Consider the following 17,649-nt stretch of genomic DNA (forward strand, 5'->3'; position numbering starts at 1 on the left):
CAGGTTGAGGGAATGCCCGCGCCAGGCCCGCCCCTCTCCTCCCTAGCCCGCCTCCACTAGGCCCCGCCCCTCGCCAAGTCACTTAAGAAGTACGGGAAGGACTACACGCCCTGAAGGGGAGGGGGCACTCCTGGACCACGCCTGTCCCAGTCACGGGACCCCCCGCTCCGCAGCTGGGGACCCTATGAAGTTGGCCCTGGGAGGTGAGTGCGATCGGGGCGCCGCACGGGTGCTGGGATTCCCTAGGTCGCCCATTTCCCCTATGGCCAAACTGAGGCTGCTAGAACCCCAGGAGAGTTGCAGGGTGACCTTCGCCAGCGCGTCAGGGGCCAGGCCTTCCACCATGGGCTGCAACCCAGCTACATATATATACACATACACACACTTTTTTTTTTTCGAGACGCAGTCTCGCTCTGTCATTAAGGCTGGAGTGCAGTGGCATGACCTTGGCTCACTGCAGCCTCCACCTCCTGGGTTCAAGAGATCCTCCTGCCTTAGCCTCCTGAGTAGCTGGGATTACAGACACGTGCCACCAGGCCTGGCTAATTTTTGTATTTTTGGTAGAGACGGGGTTTCACCATGTTGGCCAGGCTGGTCTCGAACTCCTGACCTCAAGGGATCTGCCCGCTTGGGCCTCCCAACGTGCTGGGATCACAGGTGTGAGCCACCGCACCCGGCCCAACCCAGCTATATGAGCGACTTGAACCACCACAGGGAACTCATCCAGCCTCCAGCCCGACCTGCCCAGCATCAGACCTCCCAGCACTATATTGACTTTTTATCATCCCTGTTTTGTGGAGGAGGAAACGGAGGCCTGGAGAGGGTCAGCCAGAGGCAAGGCAGCCGTCAGGTTCCAGGCTCTGTGACTGCTGGATCAACCTCTTCCTGAAGCTGCCTCCGCCTGGATTTTACCCCGCCCCTCTCCACCACCCAAATTCTTTATCTTCTTGGTCTATAAACCAAGGTCTCAATCTCAGATGGCCCTAGGGGCCAAGGAGGAGATGAATATTTCTGCTGAGGAGGTGGCAGTGATGCTCTGCTTAGAGGGGCAGGGGAGAGCAGTGTCCTATGGGAGACCCACCTGGGGAGTCACAGATCCACAGGAAGTTCAAGCCGTAGACATGTCCTGCCTGTTAGGGAACAACAGGGGCTGTGTCCAGCCCAGGGGCCACCGGTTTGCCACTTCTGCTAAATTATTTGAATAGAATGAAGCTTCTGGTAGCTTTAGAAAGAACATGGGAAAAATTGGGTGTCTGTGACTGCATTTTTCTGGGGGGTGGGTGAGGACAGGGTCTATGCTAGCACTGTCCAATAGAACTTTCTGCAATGTTAAGAGTGTTCTAGAAATGTGTGCCATCCAACACTGTAGCCAAAAGCACCATGTGGATAATGCACAGTGAGAAGCTGAATGTTTAAATTTTTTTTTTTTTTTTTTTTTTTTTTTTTTTTTTTTTTGAGACAGAGTCTTGCTCTGTCACCCAGGCTGGAGTGCAATGGTGCAATCTCGACTCACTACAACCTCTACCTCCCGGGTTCAAGCGGTTCTCCTGCCTCAGCCTCCCAAGTAACTGGGATTACAGGTGCGTGCCACCACACCCGGCTAATTTTTGTATTTTTGGTAGAGATGAGGACTCACCATGTTGGCCAGGCTGGTCTCAAACTCCTGGCCTCAAGTGATCCACCTGCCTTGGCCTCCTAAAGTGCTGGGATTACAAGTGTGAGACACTGCACTTGTCCTGAATGTTTAAATTTAAGTAACTTCAGGCAGTTAGTGAGATTCTCAAGTGAATCTGAGACCGCATTCCTTGACATTTGTAACAGACTTTTTCCTTCTCATTCACTCATTCAACCATATTTATGGAGTCCTTGCACTGGGCACAGCGGTGAGCTAAACAGATAAGAATTCCAGCCCTCGTGACACTCACTAACCAGTGCGAGAGACGAACAAGGAACAAGATAAGTGAGTGAACTTTACAATGGGTCACGTGGTAGGACAGCAAAGGAAAAGACGAATGTGGGGGCTGCAGGGTTTTTGTTCTTGTTTTTTGTTTTTGAGACGGAGTCTCACTCTGTCACCCAGACTGGAGTGCAGTGGCACGATCTTGGCTCACTGCAACCTCCGCCTCCCACGTTCAAGCAATTCTCGTGCCTCGACCTCCCAAGTGGCTGGGATTACAGGCCTGTGCCACCATGCCTGGCCAATTTTTGTATTTTTTTTAGTAGAGACAGGGCTTCACCATGTTGGCCAAGCTGGTCTTGAACTCCTGACCTCACGTGATCCACCAGCCCTGGCATCCCAAGGTGCTAGATTACAGGCGTGAGCCACTGCACCCGATGGGGCTGCAGTTTTTTGTAGGGAGGTCAGAGGAGGCCTTTCTGAGTGACATCCAAGAAGAGAAGAGAGAGAGGTCAGGAGGGAACCATGTCCAGTTAGGGGGAACAGCATTCCAGGCAGCAGGCACAGTCCATGCAAAGGCCCTGAGGCAGGACTGCACCCGGCACCTAGAACAGCGAGGAGGGCCCTGTGGCTGGAGTAGAGTGAGTGAGAGGGAGGGAGGAGGGGAGGGCAGGGATGGCTCAGAGAGGGGAAGTGACTCATCCAAGATTCAAGGTCAGTGGGAGATTTGCCTGGTAACCCTCAGCTTCTTGGTGGCCTTGAGTAACAAAATAACTCTGGTCTAGGGGATGAGCCCTGGTGATTTTGCCAAACGCCCTTTTTTTTTTTTTTTTTTGAGACAGAGTCTCACTCTGTCGCCCAGGCTGGAGTGCAGTGGCGCAATCTCGGCTCACTGCAAGCTCCACCTCCCGGGTTCACGCCATTCTCCTGCCTCAGCCTCCCGAGTAGCTGGGACTACAGGCACCCGCCACCACGCCTGGCTAATTTTTTTGTATTTTTAGTAGAGACGGGGTTTCACCATGTTGGCTAGGATGGTCTCGATCTCCTGACCTTGTGATCTGCCCGCCTCGGCCTCCCAAAGTGCTGGGATTACAGGCATGAGCCACCATGCCCAGTCTTTTTTTTTTTTTTTGAGACAGTCATCTCCCAGGCTTTCGGTTCTTCTTGAGGGCAACATCTGCCGAGAAGTCCCCGCCTGGCCTCCCACAGCCCCAGGGTGAGAGGTAAGAAATAGCTACTGTGGGTGTGGGCCCAGCTACTCGGGAGGCTGAGGCAGGAGAATCACTTGAACCCGGGAGGCGGAGGTTGCAGTGAGCCGAGAATGCACCACTGCACTCCAGCCTGGGCAACAAGAGTGAAACTCCATCTCAAAAAACAAAAAAGAAAAAAAGAAAGAAATAGCTACAGTTGGCTGGGCAAGGTGGCTCACTCCTGTAATCCCAGCACTTTGGGAAGCCAAGGTGGACAGATCACTTGAGCTCAGGAGTTCAAGACCAACCTGGCCAATATGGTGAAATCCTGTCTCTACCAAAAATGCAAAAATTAGCCTGGTATACAATTAGATACCATCTCACACCAGTTAGAATGGCGATCTTTAAAAAGTCAGGAAACAACAAGTGCTGGAGAGGATGTGGAGAAATAAGAACACTTTTACACTATCGGTGGGACTGTAAACTAGTTCAACCATTGTGGAAGACAGTGTGGTGATTCCTCAAGGATCTAGAACTAGAAATACCATTTGACCTAGACATCCCATTACTGGGTATATACCCAAAGGATTATAAATCATGCTGCTATGAAGATACATGCACACATATGTTTATTGCGGCACTATTCAGAATAGCAAAGGCTTGGAACTAACCCAAATGTCCATCAATGACAGACTAGATTAAGAAAATGTGGCACATATACACCATGGAATACTATGCAGCCATAAAAAAGGATGAGTTCATGTCCTTTGTAGGGACATGGATGCAGCTGGCAACCATCATTCTCAGAAAACTATCACAAGGACAGAAAACCAAACACCGCATGTTCTCACTCATAGGTGGGAATTGAACAATGAGAACACTTTTACACAGGGTGGAGAACATCACACACCAGGGCCTATTGTGGGGAGGAGGGTAGGGGGAGGGATGGCATTAATACCTAGTGTAAATGATGAGTTAATGGGTGCAGCACACCAACATGGCACATGTATACATATGTAACAAACCTGCACGTTGTGCATACCCTAGAACTTAAAGTATTAAAAAAAAAAAAAATTAGCCGGGTATGGTGACCCATGCCTGTAATCCCAGCTTCTCCACAGACTGAGGTGGAAGGATCGCTTGAGACTGGAGGGGTGGAGGTTGCAGTGAGCCAAGATTGCACCACTACACTCCAGCCTGGGTAACAGAGCAAGACCCTGTCTCAAAAACGAAAATGAGATAGCTGCTGTTTTCTTGGCTATTTCATTACATTATTCAGCAGCCTGATTCCCATTTTCTTTTAATTTTTATTTATTTATTTATTTTTGAGACAGAGTCTCGCTCTGTCGCCCAGGCTGGAGTGCAGTGGCACGATCTCGGCTCACTGCAAGCTCCACCTTCCAGGTTCCCGCAATTCTCTGCCTCAGCCTCCTGAGTAGCTGGGACTACAGGCACCCACCACAACGCCCGGGTAATTTTTTGAATTTTTAGTAGAGGCGGGGTTTCACCATGTTGGCCAGGCAGATCTTGAACTCCTTGACCTCGAGATCCACCCGCCTCAGCCTTCCAAAGTGTTGGGATTATAGGCGTGAATCACCGCGCCTGGCACTATTTATTTATTTACTTATTATCGTTATTATTTTTTGAGTTGGAGTCTCGCTCTGTCGCCCAGGCTGGAGTGCAGTGGCGCAATCTCGGCTCACTGGAAGCTCCACCTCCCGGGTTCATGCCATTCTCCTGCCTCAGCCTCCCGAGTAGCCAGTGACCACACCTGGTTAATTTTTTTTTTTTATTTTTAGCAGAAGTGGGGTTTCACCGTATTAGTCACGATGGTCTCGATCTTCTGACCTCGTGACCCACCCGCCTCAGCCTCCCAAAGTGCGGGATTATAGACATGAGCCACGGCATCCGGCCTATTATTAATATTATTATTATTATTATTTTTTGAGACAGAGTCTTGCTTTGTCGCCCAGGCTGGAGTGCAGTGGCGCGATCTCGGCTCACTGCAAGCTCCGCCTCCCAGGTTCACACCATTCTCCTGCCTCAGCCTCCGAGTAGCTGGGACTACAGGCGTGCACCACCACACCCGGCTAATTTTTTGTATTTTTAGTAGAGACGGGGTTTCACCGTGTTAGCCAGGATGGTCTCAATCTCCTGACCTCGTGATCCGCCCACCTCAGCCTCCCAAAGTGCTGGGATTACAGGCGTGAGCCACCGCGCCCAGCCCTATTATTTTTTTTGAGACAGAGTCTCACTGTGTTGCCTAGGCTGGAGTGCAGTGGCGTGATCTCGACTCACTGCAACCTCTGCCTCCCGGGTTCAAGCGATTCTCCTGCCTCAGCCTCCCAAGTAGCTTGGATTACAGGTATGCGCCACCACACCCGGCTAATTTTTGTATTTCCAGTAGAGACAGGGTTTTGCCATGTGGGTCAGGCTGGTCTCGAACTCCTGACCGCAGGTGATCCACCCGCCTCAGCCTCCCAAAGTGCTGGGATTACAGGCATGAGCCACTGCGCCCAGAAAGTCTTTGTTTTTGACATTTTCTACTCCTTCTTTTCTTTCCTTCCCTCTCCACCTCCTCCCAATTCTAGGACTCCTAGTTCTTTCTCTCTGAGAGTAGGGGAATGGCGGTGAGCATACTGCCACAAGGTGGCACTGCTGGCCCCACATGGGCGGGGGGGGGGGGGGGGTCCCTGCCTGGCACAGGTGTTCCCTGTCTCACCTCTGACCCTTCCTTCCCTCCATCCATCCATCCGTTTTCAAGCATGTCCTATTGAGTGTGAGCCAGGCCGGCAATTCACTGAATATGCAGTCATTCAACAAATAATTATTAAGCACCTGCTGTGTGCCACACTGTGCTGGGCAGCCCTGGAGACAGACACGGGATGGCAGGATTGTATTAAGACTTTTGGGACCTGGCCGGGTGCGGTGGCTCACGCCTGTAATCCCAGCACTTTGGGAGGCTGAGGCGTTTGGATCACCTGAGGTTAGGAGTTCGAGACCAGCTTGAACAATATGGTGAAACTCCATCTCTACTAAAAGTACCCAAAAGAGGCCGGGCGCGGTGGCTCAAGTCTGTAATCCCAGCACTTTGGGAGGCCGAGACGGGCGGATCACAAGGTCAGGAGATCGAGACCATCCTGGCTAACACAGTGAAACCCTGTCTCTACTAAAAAACATACAAAAAACTAGCCAGGTGAGGCGGCGGGCGCCTGTAGTCCCAGCTACTCGGGAGGCTGAGGCAGGAGAATGGCGTAAACCTGGGAGGCGGAGCTTGCAGTGAGCTGGGATCCAGCCACTGCACTCCAGCCTGGGCGACAGAGCGAGACTCCGTCTCAAAAAAAAAAAAAAAAAATTAGCCAGGCATGGTGGCGCGTGTCTGTAATCCCAGCTACTCGGGAGGCTGAGACAGGAGAATTGCTTGAACCCAGGAGTCAGAGGTTGCAGCAAGCCAAGCTCATGCCACTGCACTCTAGCCTCAGCAACGGAGCGAGACTCTGTCTCAAAAAAAAAAAAAGACTTGGGGCCAGCTGTGATGGCTCAGGCCTGTAATCCCAGCACTTTGGGAGGCTGAGGAGGGTGGATCACCTGAGGTCAGGAGTTCGAGACCAGCCTGGCCAATGAAGAGCAACCCTCTCTCTATTAAAAATACAAAATTGGCCAGGTGTGGTGGCTCACGCCTGCAATCCCAGCACTTTGGGAGGCTGAGGCAGGCGGATCACGCGGTCAGGAGATTGAGACCATCCTGGCTAACACAGTGAATCCCAGTCTCTACTAAAAATACAAAAATTAGAGAGAGGGTTTCTCTTCATTGGCCAGGCTGGTCTCGATCTCCTGACCTTATTATCTGCCCCCCTCAGCCTCCCAAAGTGCTGGGATTACAGGCGTGAGCCACTGCTCCCGGACCCTATTTTTTTTTTAAGGCGAAGTCTAGCTCTGTCACCCAGGTTGGAGTACAATGGCGCCATCTTGGGTCATTGTAGCCCCCGCCTCCTGGGTTCAAGGGATTCTCCTGCCTCAGCCTCCTGAGTAGCTGGGATTACAGGTGCGTGTGACCACACCCGGCTCATTTCTATATTCTAATTTTTTTAAGTTTTATTTATTTATTTATTTGAGACAGAGTCTCACTCCGTCATCTGAGCTGGAGTGCGGTGGCGTGATCTCAGCTCACTACAACCTTCACTTCCTGGTTTCAAGCAATTCTCCTGCCTTAGCCTCCCGGGTAGCTGGAATTATAGGCGCCCGCCAACATGCCCAGTCAATTTTTGTATTTTTAGTAGAGGCGGGGTTTCACCACGTTGGCCAGGCTGGTCTCAAACTGCTGGCCTCAAGTGATCTGCCCACCTCGACCTCCCACGGTACTGGGATTACAGGCATGAGCCACCACGCCTGGCCAGGGCCTGGTCTTTGTCTTGGGAGCAATGGGCAGCAATGTTGGATTCAGAGCAGGGGAGGGCCCTCATCAGGCCTCTGGGGAAGGGGCCTGTGAGATGCAGGGACTGGCAGGGGCCTGGGGAATCTGCGGGGGCCAGTGGGAGGTGATGGTCCGTGGAGGGTCTGCAGGGGGTGCGGGCAGAGGAGAGACTGCACACGGAAAGTGGACAGGTGAGGCTGACACAGGCCTTGGGTTAGGGGTTCAGGGGACAGGGCCAACCTTGAGGCAGGGACCCAGCAGAGGAGCACGTTGGGGGATAAGGATGAGGATGAACTCAGTTCGCCTCTTCCAGAACCCCTGTCCTAAGGTTGCAGGGTTAGCAAATAAAAATACAGGACACCTGGTCGAATGCAAATCTCAGCTACACTTTTTTTTTTTTTTTTTTTTTTGAGACGAAGTCTCGCACTGAGCCCAGGCTGGAGTGCAGTGGCACGATCTCGGCTCACTGCAAGCTCTGCCTCCCGGGTTCATGCCATTCTCCTGCCTCAGCCTCCTGAATAGCTGGGACTACAGGCACCCAGCACCACGCCCGGCTAATTTTTTTGTATTTTCAGTAGAGACGGGGTTTCACTGTGTTAGACAGGATGGTCTGGATCTTTTGACCTCATGATCCACCTGCCTAGGCCTCCCAAAGTGCTGGGATTACAGGTGTGAGCCACCGTGCCCGGCCTTTTTTTTTTCTTTTGAGACAGGGTCTGGCTCTGTTGCTCAGGCTGGAGTGCAGTGGTGCAATCAGGATGCAGCCTCAACATCCCAGACTTAAGCAATCCTCCTACCTCAGCCTCCCAAGTAGCTGAGAAGATGGGTGCATGCCATCACATCTGGCTAATTTTTGTATTTTTCATACAGGTGGGAGTCCCACCATGTTGCCCAGGCTGGTCTTAAACTCCTGGGCTCAAGTAATCCTTCCACCTTGGCCTCCCAAAGTGCTGGGATTACAGGGGTGAGCCACCATGCCTGGCCATGTGAATAATTTATAGCATAAGTATGTTGTGAATATTTTGACACATACCTATGCTAAAAAATGTTCATTTAATGGAGTTCAGTGGCTCACACCTGTAATTCCAGTGCTTTGGGAGACAGAGGCAGGAAGATTGCTTGAGCCCAGGAGGTCAGGGCTGCCATGAACTATGATGGCACCACTGTGCTCCAGCCTGGGTGACAGAGCAAGACCTTGTCTCAAAATAATAATAATAATAATAATAATAATAATAATAATAATAATTCGTTTTGGCCAGGCACAGTGGCTCATGCCTGTAATCTCAGCATTTTGGGAGGCCGAGGTGGGCAGATCACTTGAGGTCAGGAGCTGGAGACCAGCCTGGCCAACAAGGTGAAACCCCGTCTCTGCTAAAAATACAAAAATTAGCCGCTGGGCGTGGTGGCATACATTTGTAATTTTGGCTACTTGGGAGACTGAGGCAGGAGAATCCCTTGAACCTGGGAGGCGGAGGTTGCAGTCAGCCAAGATCGTGCCACCGCACTCCAGCCTGGGTGACAGAGGGAGACTCTGTCTCAAAAAATAGCAATAATGGCTGGACGCGATGGCTCACACCTGTCATCCCAGCACTTTGGAAGGCCGAGGGGACGGGGATGGATCACCTGAGGTCAGGAGTTCGAGACCAGCCTCACCAACATGGTGAAACCCCGTCTCTACTAAAAATACAAAAAATTAGCTGGACGTGGCCGGGCGCAGTGGCTCAAGCCTGTAAGCCCAGCACTTTGGGAGGCCGAGGCGGGTGGATCACGAGGTCAGGAGATCGAGACCATCTGGCTAACACAGTGAAACCCCGTTTCTACTAAAAATACACAAAATTAGCCGGGCGTGGTGGCAGGCGCCTGTAGTCCCAGCTACTCCGGAGGCTGAGGCAGGAGAATGGCGTGAACCTGGGAGGCGGAGCTTGCAGTGAGCCGAGATCTCGCCACTGCACCATTCCAGCCTGGGCGACCGAGCGAGACTCCGTCTCAAAAAAAAAAAAAAAAAAAAAATTAGCTGGACGTGGTGACATGCACCTGTAATCTCTGTGCTCGGGAAACTGAGGCAGGAGACTCGCCTGAACCCGGGAAGTGGAGGTTGCAGTGAGCCGAGATTGCGCCGTTGCACTCCATCCTGGGCAACAAAAGTGAAACTCCGTCTCAAAACAAAAACAAAAACAAAAAGTAATAATAACAACAACAATAATTCATTTAACTGCCTGTCTTGTAATTAACCTGGCAACTCAGCCAGGCCTTGTCCACGTTGCCCCCCGCCACACTGTGGCTCCTGCGACCGGGTGGACACCTGACCAGCTGTGGCCCAACGGTGAGAAGGCAGAGGATTTTGTCTCTGGCAATTTGGGCTCGCTGCAGGAAGCCAGGGGTCTTTTAACATGCAGGCCCTGGCCCATCCCCACCCCCAGGCCCTCATGGCGCCAGCTGCCCGCTGCCCCCTGCGAGGCGGTGGCGGGTGTGGGGGAGGGGAGCAGCTCTGAGACCCACTGTCCTCTCTTCTAGGCCAGGAGTGTCCTACTGGTTCACATGCCCATCCGTGGACTGCCCGGAGGGACCACAGGCCAGGCCTCCACCTGGCCATTGTCTCCTGCACCCTCCGGCCCTGGTGGCCCGTACGGCTCTGAGCCGACATTTAAGACTTCCTGGGCCTCCCTCGCGTCCTGCAGGCAGTCAAGCAGATTCCTTGTCCATGTCCGGGAAGGACGGAGGCCTGGGGCAGCTGTCTGGGAATCAGATCCCATGGGGCCGTGCGACTCCATTCCTTGGGGCCGCAGCCATCCCCCCCAGCCAACCCCTCCCTGGAAAGCCGTGTCCAGGGTGGCCAGGCCTGGCGGCTCTGGGCACAGCCCTCCTGGTGCCAGCTGCCAGGATGTGCCAGCCGCGTTGGCGGGGAGAGAACAGGCCGTTCTTGGCTCTCTCGGCTGCCTCTTTGTTCCCGGGCGGAGGTGGGGGGCTGTTGTCCTGGCAACCAGCCCCTTTTCCTCAACACAGTCACCCGAGGTGAAAACTGGGGGCACCTCAGGCCTGGGGGTTTGGGTCAGGGAAGGTCCCTGGTCACCTAAGGTGGCCAGGGTGGGAGTTCCCTCCTCCCCGCCGGCCCGGCTTCCTCGGAGTTCATATTTCCCGGACGATGAGGGAGGCCGGGTCACCCCCCCCCTTTTGGGGATTGGAATGCCGGAGGTGGTGGCAGCAGGGGGTGGACGTTCCTGGCGGGGCAGGCACCGTGGTGGTGGTGGCAGCTGCTAGTCCCCTGCCTGTCCCACGTCCCCCAAGTGGGAGGCTGCAGCTGGTGTGGGTGACTTTGGTTCCCGGGGCGGGGGAGGGTTATTTTGGGAGTGGGGGCCAGGGAGAATGAGAGGCCCCTCCACGGGGGCAGGAAGTGGGGCGGCCCCAGCTGCATTCTCCCGTTGGCCCACCTGGCGTGGCGGGTACCGCCGCTGTTGCACAGGAAGTGTCCTCAACGCCCGCCTGTGTGGTCCACTGAGTCTAGGGCCTGGAGGCGGGAGGCAGCTGGCGCGGAGGGGGCAGGGACCCGCTGGCGGTGCTGCAGAGCAGATCAGAATCTTCCAGAAGAGTCCCACTGGGGTAATGATGGCGCCTATGGAGTGAGTGGTGACTTGGGTTCAGGCCATTTATATGCATTGGCTGGTTTAATCCGGTGTCTTCCGGAGGAGGGCGCTAGGAATGAATTCCCCTTTTACACATGGAGAAACCGAGGCTCAGAAACAAGTAACTGGCCCAAAGTCATTTAGCAAATAAACAGCTGACACCAGGCGTGGTGGCTCACGCCTGTAATCCTAGCACTTCCGGAGGCCGAGGCAGGTGACTCACCTGAGGTCAGGAGTGTGAGACCAGCCTGGACAACACAGTGAAACCCCATCTCTACTAAAAATACAAAAATTGGCTGGATGTAGTGGCGGATGCCTGTAATCCCAGCACTTCAGGAGGCTGAGGCGGGTGAATCACCTGAGGTAGAGGAGTGTGAGACCAACCTGGACAACATGGTGAAACCCTGTCTCTACTGAAAATACAAAACTCAGCCAGGTGTGGTGGTGGGTGCCTGTAACCCCAACTACTTGGGAGGCCGAGGCACGAGAATCGCTTGAACACAGGGCAGGGGTGGAGGTTGCGGTGAGCCGAGATTGCGCCACTGCGCTCCAGCCTCCGCAACAGCAAGACTCCGTCTCAAAACAACAAGCAGCAGAGGCTGGGCGCGATGGCTCATGCTTATAATCCCAGCACTTTGGGAGGCTGAGGTGGGTAGATTGAGCCCAGGAGCTTGAGGTTAAGTGAGCTATGATAGGACCACTGCGCTTCACTCTGGGTGACAGAGCGAGACCCCATCTCACAGCAAAAAATAATGATAATAATTAATAAATAAACATCAGAACTGGGATTCTCATGCATAGCATTTACTATCAGATCTATTAACTCCACAGAGGCCTCCAAGTGTATACTGTACAGTGTAGCTCTCAACCAGGGGTGAATCTGCCCGCCAGGGCACACCGGGTGATGTCTGGGGACATTTGTGGTTGTCACAACTGGGGGTTGCTCCTGGTATGGAGTGGGTGGAGGCCAGGGATGCTGCTCAGCACCCTTCACTGCCCAGGATGGCCCCGCCACAGAGAAGGAATCCACCCCTAATGTAAAGTTATGCGCAGTGGCTCACGACGGGCATGGTGGCTCATGCCTATAAGCCCAGCACTTTGGGAGGCCGAGGCAGGCAGAGCACTTGAGGTCAGGAGTTCAGGACCAGCCAGGCCAACATGGTGAAACGTTGCCTCTACTAAAAATACAAAAATTAGCCAGCTGTAGTGGCACGTACCTGTAATCCCATCCACTCGGGAGGCCGAGTCAGGAGAATTGCTTGAACCTGGGAGGTGGAGGTTGCAGTGAGCCGAAATCACACAACTGCACTCCACCCTGGTTGACAGAGTGAGACTCCATCTTAAAAATACCTACATACATACACACATTTCCCATCCTGGGGTCGTTCATATCAGCCTAACTGTCAGAGTTTAGGCAAGCAGTGAGCATCCACAGTGGTTCACATCACCAATTTGGTTGAACTGGTTTCAAGTCCTGGCTCTGCAATGAGTTTGCTGTGTGACCTTAGGCAAATCAATGAACCTCTCTGATCCTCAGTTCCTGGGTAGTGGTATCTTCCTCAGGGGTTGCTGTCTGGACTACATGAGATGATGCAGGTAATGGGCTTAAGACAGTGTCATGCTTAAAGCAAGGGCCCAATAAATGTGACCTAGATCACTATTGTTACTATTCAACCAACAAACTTTCTTTTTTTTTTGAGACAGAGTCTCGCTCTGTTGCACAAGCTGGATTCAAGCGATTCTCATGCCTCAGCCTCCCGAGTAGCTGGGATTACAGACATGCGCCACCACACCTGGCTAATTTTTGTATTTTTAGTAGAGACTGGGTTTTGCCATGTTGGCCAGGCTGTCCTGAACTTCCGACCTCAGGTAATTTGCCTGCCTCTGCCTCCTAAAGTGCTGGGATTACAGGCATGAACCACTGCCCCGGCCTAGGAAATTTAAAATTACATTTGTGGCCAGGTGTGGTGGCTCACACTTGTAATCCCAGCACTTTGGGAGGCCAAGATGGGAGCATCACTTGAGGTCAGGAGTTCAAGACCAGCCTGGACAACACAGCGAGACCCCCGTCTCTATTTGAAGAAAAAAATAATAAAATAAAATTACATTTGTGGCTCTCATGATCACTAGCATTGGCTGAGAGGAAGAAATATAAATGAATTGACTGAATGCAGTGGCTCTTGCCTACAATCACAATACTTTGGGAGGCCGAGGCAGGAGGATTGCTGGATCCCATGAGTTCAAGACCAGCCTGGGCAACATCGAAAGACCCCATCTCTACGAGAAACTTTTAAAAAGAAGTAGATGCCGGGTGCAGTGACTTATGCCTGTAATCCCAGCACTTTGGGAGGCAGAATCGGACGGATCACGACGTCAGGATTTCGAGACCAGCATGGCCAATATGGTGAAATGGTGAAACCCCATCTCTACTAAAAATACAAAAATTAGCTGGGCATGGTGGCGGGTGCCTGTAATCCCAGCTACTCAGGAGGCTGAGCAGGAGAATCGCTTGAACCAGGGAGGCAGAGGTTGCAGTTAGCCAAGATTGAGCCACTGCATTCCAACCTGGGTAACAGAACAAGACTCCATCTCAAAAAAAAAAAAAAGAAAGAAAGAAAGAAAAGGAGACATTAATCCCGTGGGGCGTGGTGGTTTATGCCTGCAATCCCAGCACTTTGGGAGGCCAAGGCGGGCGGATCACTTGAGGTCAGAAGTTTGAGACCAGCCTGGCCAACATGGTGGAACTCCATCTCTACTGAAAATACAAAAATTAGGCGGGCATGATGGCATCCACCTCTAATCCCAGTTACTCAGAAGACTAGGGCAGGAGAATCATTGGAACCCAGGAGGCGGAGGTTGCAGTACGTGGTGGCACATGCCTGTAATCCCAGCTACTCAGGAGGCTAAAGCAGGAGAATTCCTTGAACCTGGGAGGCAGAGGTTGTGGTGAGCCAAGATCATGCCATTGCACTCCAGCCTGGGCAATAAGAGGGAAACTCCATCTCAAAAAAAAAAAAAAAAAAAAAAAAAAGGGCCAGGCACAGTGGCTCATGCCTGTAATCCCAGCACTTCAGGAGGCCGAGGCAGGTGGATGAGGAGGTCAGGAGCTTGAGACCATCCTGGCCAACATGGTGAAACCCCAGCTCTACTAAAAATTCAAAAATTAGCCGGGTGTGGTGACAGGCATCTGTAATTCCAGGTATTAGGGAGGCTGAGGCAGGAGAATCGCTTGAACCCAGGAGGCGGAGGTTGTAGTGAGCCGAGATCGCACCACTGCACTCCAGCCTGGCAACAAAGTGAGACGCTGTCTCAAATAAATTAAATAAATAAATAAATAAATAAATAAATAAACTAAATGTCTTGGTTCCACCCTATGGAGAGGCTGGGTCTTCCAGAATCTTCTGGAATGTGGCAGGGGCCACCATTTAAGTGCAAATGTGTCGTGGCTGCAGGGTTGACAGACACCCTGCAGCAAGAGGGAGGGAGGTACCAGTATGTTGCTGTTGGAAGGTGGTTGGAGAAGTATTTCAGGGCCATTTCCCCAAGAAGACAAACCCTGGACCACTCTTTTTAAAATTTAATTTAATTTAATTTTACTATTATTAAGAAAAATTGGCCAGACGAGGTGGCTCACGCCTGTAATCCCAGCACTTTGGGAGGCCGAGGCGGGCAGATCATGAGGTCAGGAGATCGAGACCATCCTGGCTAACATGGTGAAACCCTGTCTCTACTAAAATACAAAAAACTAGCCAGGCGTGGTGGCGGGCGCCTGTAGTCGCAGCTACTCAGGAGGCTGAGGCAGGAGAATGGCGTGAACCCGGGAGGCGGAGCTTGCAGTGAGCCAAGATTGTACCACTGCATTCCAGCCTGGGCAGCAGAGCTAGACTCCATCTCAAAAAAAAAAAAAAAAAATTTAAAAATAGACGCAGGGTCTCGCTATGTTGGCCAGGCTGGTCTCAAACTCCTGACCCTAAGACATCTGCCCACCTTGGCCTCCCAAAGTGCTGGGATTATAGGCGTGAGCCACCACACCCAGCCTCAGTCACTGTTTCATTTCAGGCATGCAGGGCCTTGCAGGCGAAGCCAGGCCTTTTGAATTTTACTGTATGTCAGCATGCCTGGCTAATTTTTGTAGTTTTTGTATAGATGGGTTTTCTCCATGTTGGTCAGGCAGGTCTTAACCTCCTGACCTTAAGTGATCTACCTGCCTCAGCCTCCCAAAGTGCCGGTATTATAGATGTAAGCCACTGCGCCTGGCCATCAGTGAATGATTTTTAAGCATAACTATATTCTAAATATTGCATGGGATATACTTACACTAAATATTTCTATTGTTCCTCTAAAATCCAATTTAGGTTGGGCACGGTGTCCCAGGAGGCTGAGGCAGGAGAATCGCTTGAATCCAGGAGGTGGAGGCTGCAGTGAGCCAAGATCAAACCACTGTACTCCAGCCTGGGAGACAGAGGGAGACTCCATGTCAAAAACAACACAAAACCAAAAAAGGTGGACCAGAGCAGGGTAGAGGCAGGGGAAGGGGAGAAGTGGGAGATTCTGGGAAGTGTGGAGACAGAAGCCCTATGGCTTATGGATGGATTGCACGTGGGCAGATGGCACAGGCCCATCACTAGGAAGACTTTGGCATTGGTCCCAAGTGTGGGGGAGGAAGCCTAAGCTGCTGTAGGCAGAGGAGACACAGGATCCAACTCGGGTATGAGACCCACAGAGCAGCCCCGGGGCTCTACAGCAACCTCTGTGAATTATACCAGCACACAGTTTCTCCTCCTTTTTACTGTGATATCGTGGGTGTTTTTTTTTTTTTTAATTTTTTTTTAAATTTTTTTCCAGACAGGGTCTTGCTCTGTCACCCAGGCTGGAGAGAAGTGGCATGATCATGGCTCACTGCAGCCTCGACCTCCCGGGCTCAAGTGATCCTCCTGCCTCAGCCTCCCGAATAGCTGGGACTACAGGTGTGTGCTACTACAGCCAGCTAATTTTTCATATACATATATACGTATATGATCCTGTCATATATGCATATATACACATATACACATATATACACACATACACATATATACACATATATACATATACACGCATATATACATATACACACATATACACATATACACATATATACATATATACACATATGCACATATACATATATACACATATACACACATGTACACATATACACACATGTATACATGTATACACACATATATACACATACACATATATACATATACACATATGTACATATATTCATATAAACACATATACATATATATACACACACATATATATGTATATTTACACTGACTCTTGCACTGTCACCCAGGCTGGAGTGCAGTGGCATGATCTCGGCTCACTGCAACCTCAGCCTCCCAGGTTCAAGAGATTCTCCTACCTCAGCCTCCTGAGCAGCTGGGATTACAGGTGAGCACCATCACGCCCAGCTAATTTTTTTTTTTTTTGGAGGCAGAGTCTTGCACTGTCACCCAGGCTGGAGTTCAGTGGCATGATCGCGGCTCACTGCAAGCTCCGCCTCCCTGGTTCATGCCATTCTCCCTCCCTAGCCTCCCAAGTAGCTGGGACTACAGGTGCCCACCACCACGCCCGGCTAATTTTCCTTTTGTATTTTTTTTTTTTTTGAGACCGTGTCTCGCTCTGTCGCCCAGGCTGGAGTGCAGTGGTGCGATCTTGGCTCACTGCAAGCTCTGCCTCCCGGTCCTGGGTTCATGCCATTCTGCCTCAGCCTCCCGAATAGGTGGGACTACAGGCGCCTGCCACCACACCCGGCTAATTTTTTGTATTTTTAGTAGAGATGGGGTTTCACTGTGTTAGCCAGGATGGTCTTGATCTCCTGACCTCGTGATCCACCCACCTCGGCCTCCCAAAGTGTTGGGATTACAGGCGTGAGCCACCATGCCCGGTCAATTTTTCTTTTTTTTTTTTTTTTTGTAGAGATGGGGGTCTCACAATGTTGCCCAGGCTGGTCTCAAACTCCTGGTCTCAAACGATCCTCCTACCATGGCCTCCTAAAGTCCTGGGATTACAGGAATGAGCCACCATGCCCAGCCCCTTTGGTACTGTTGACATTCAGGGTAAACAATTCCTGATTGTGGGGGGCCGCCCTGGACACTGCAGGGTGCTGAACAGCGTCCCTGGCCTCCCCCCACTCCACGCCAGTAGGACTCTCTTCTCCCCCGATCCCCTGCAGTTGTGACGGTCAATACAGCCAGACATTAGCAGAGGGGAGAATTTCCCCCAAGTAGGACCCCTGGTCTTGGCACTGTGAGACCCCAGTAGGCGGGGGCAGACTCAGGGTGGAAAACGCGGGCTATGCCAGGTTTGGGTCCTGGGAGACCTTCCCAGTTTCCTTTGTCCATTCCAGGCATTCAGTGATAGTTCTACAGATGGGAGACACGGATACCTAAACCGCTAGAGCTCGGGGAGGTTGCAGACAACGTGTTGCCTACGCCTCGACTCATCTGAGAGTCACCTGTGCAAGACAGAGAGCTT

At 51.9% G+C, this 17,649-nt stretch overlaps 1 long non-coding RNA gene across 1 annotated transcript; it reads left to right on the plus strand.

Annotated features, from left to right (window-relative positions):
• The first annotated feature begins 114 nt into the window (after positions 1-114).
• On the plus strand, positions 115-17,647 carry LOC139360262 (uncharacterized). The gene is made up of 4 exons (XR_011617542.1): positions 115-203; positions 15,967-16,088; positions 16,466-16,563; positions 17,522-17,647. It is a non-coding gene; the product is annotated as an uncharacterized lncRNA (long non-coding RNA).
• Positions 17,648-17,649: the final 2 nt, after the last annotated feature.

Source organism: Macaca nemestrina, chromosome 20, assembly GCF_043159975.1.
Source record: "Macaca nemestrina isolate mMacNem1 chromosome 20, mMacNem.hap1, whole genome shotgun sequence".
Taxonomy (NCBI): Eukaryota; Metazoa; Chordata; class Mammalia; order Primates; family Cercopithecidae; genus Macaca; species Macaca nemestrina.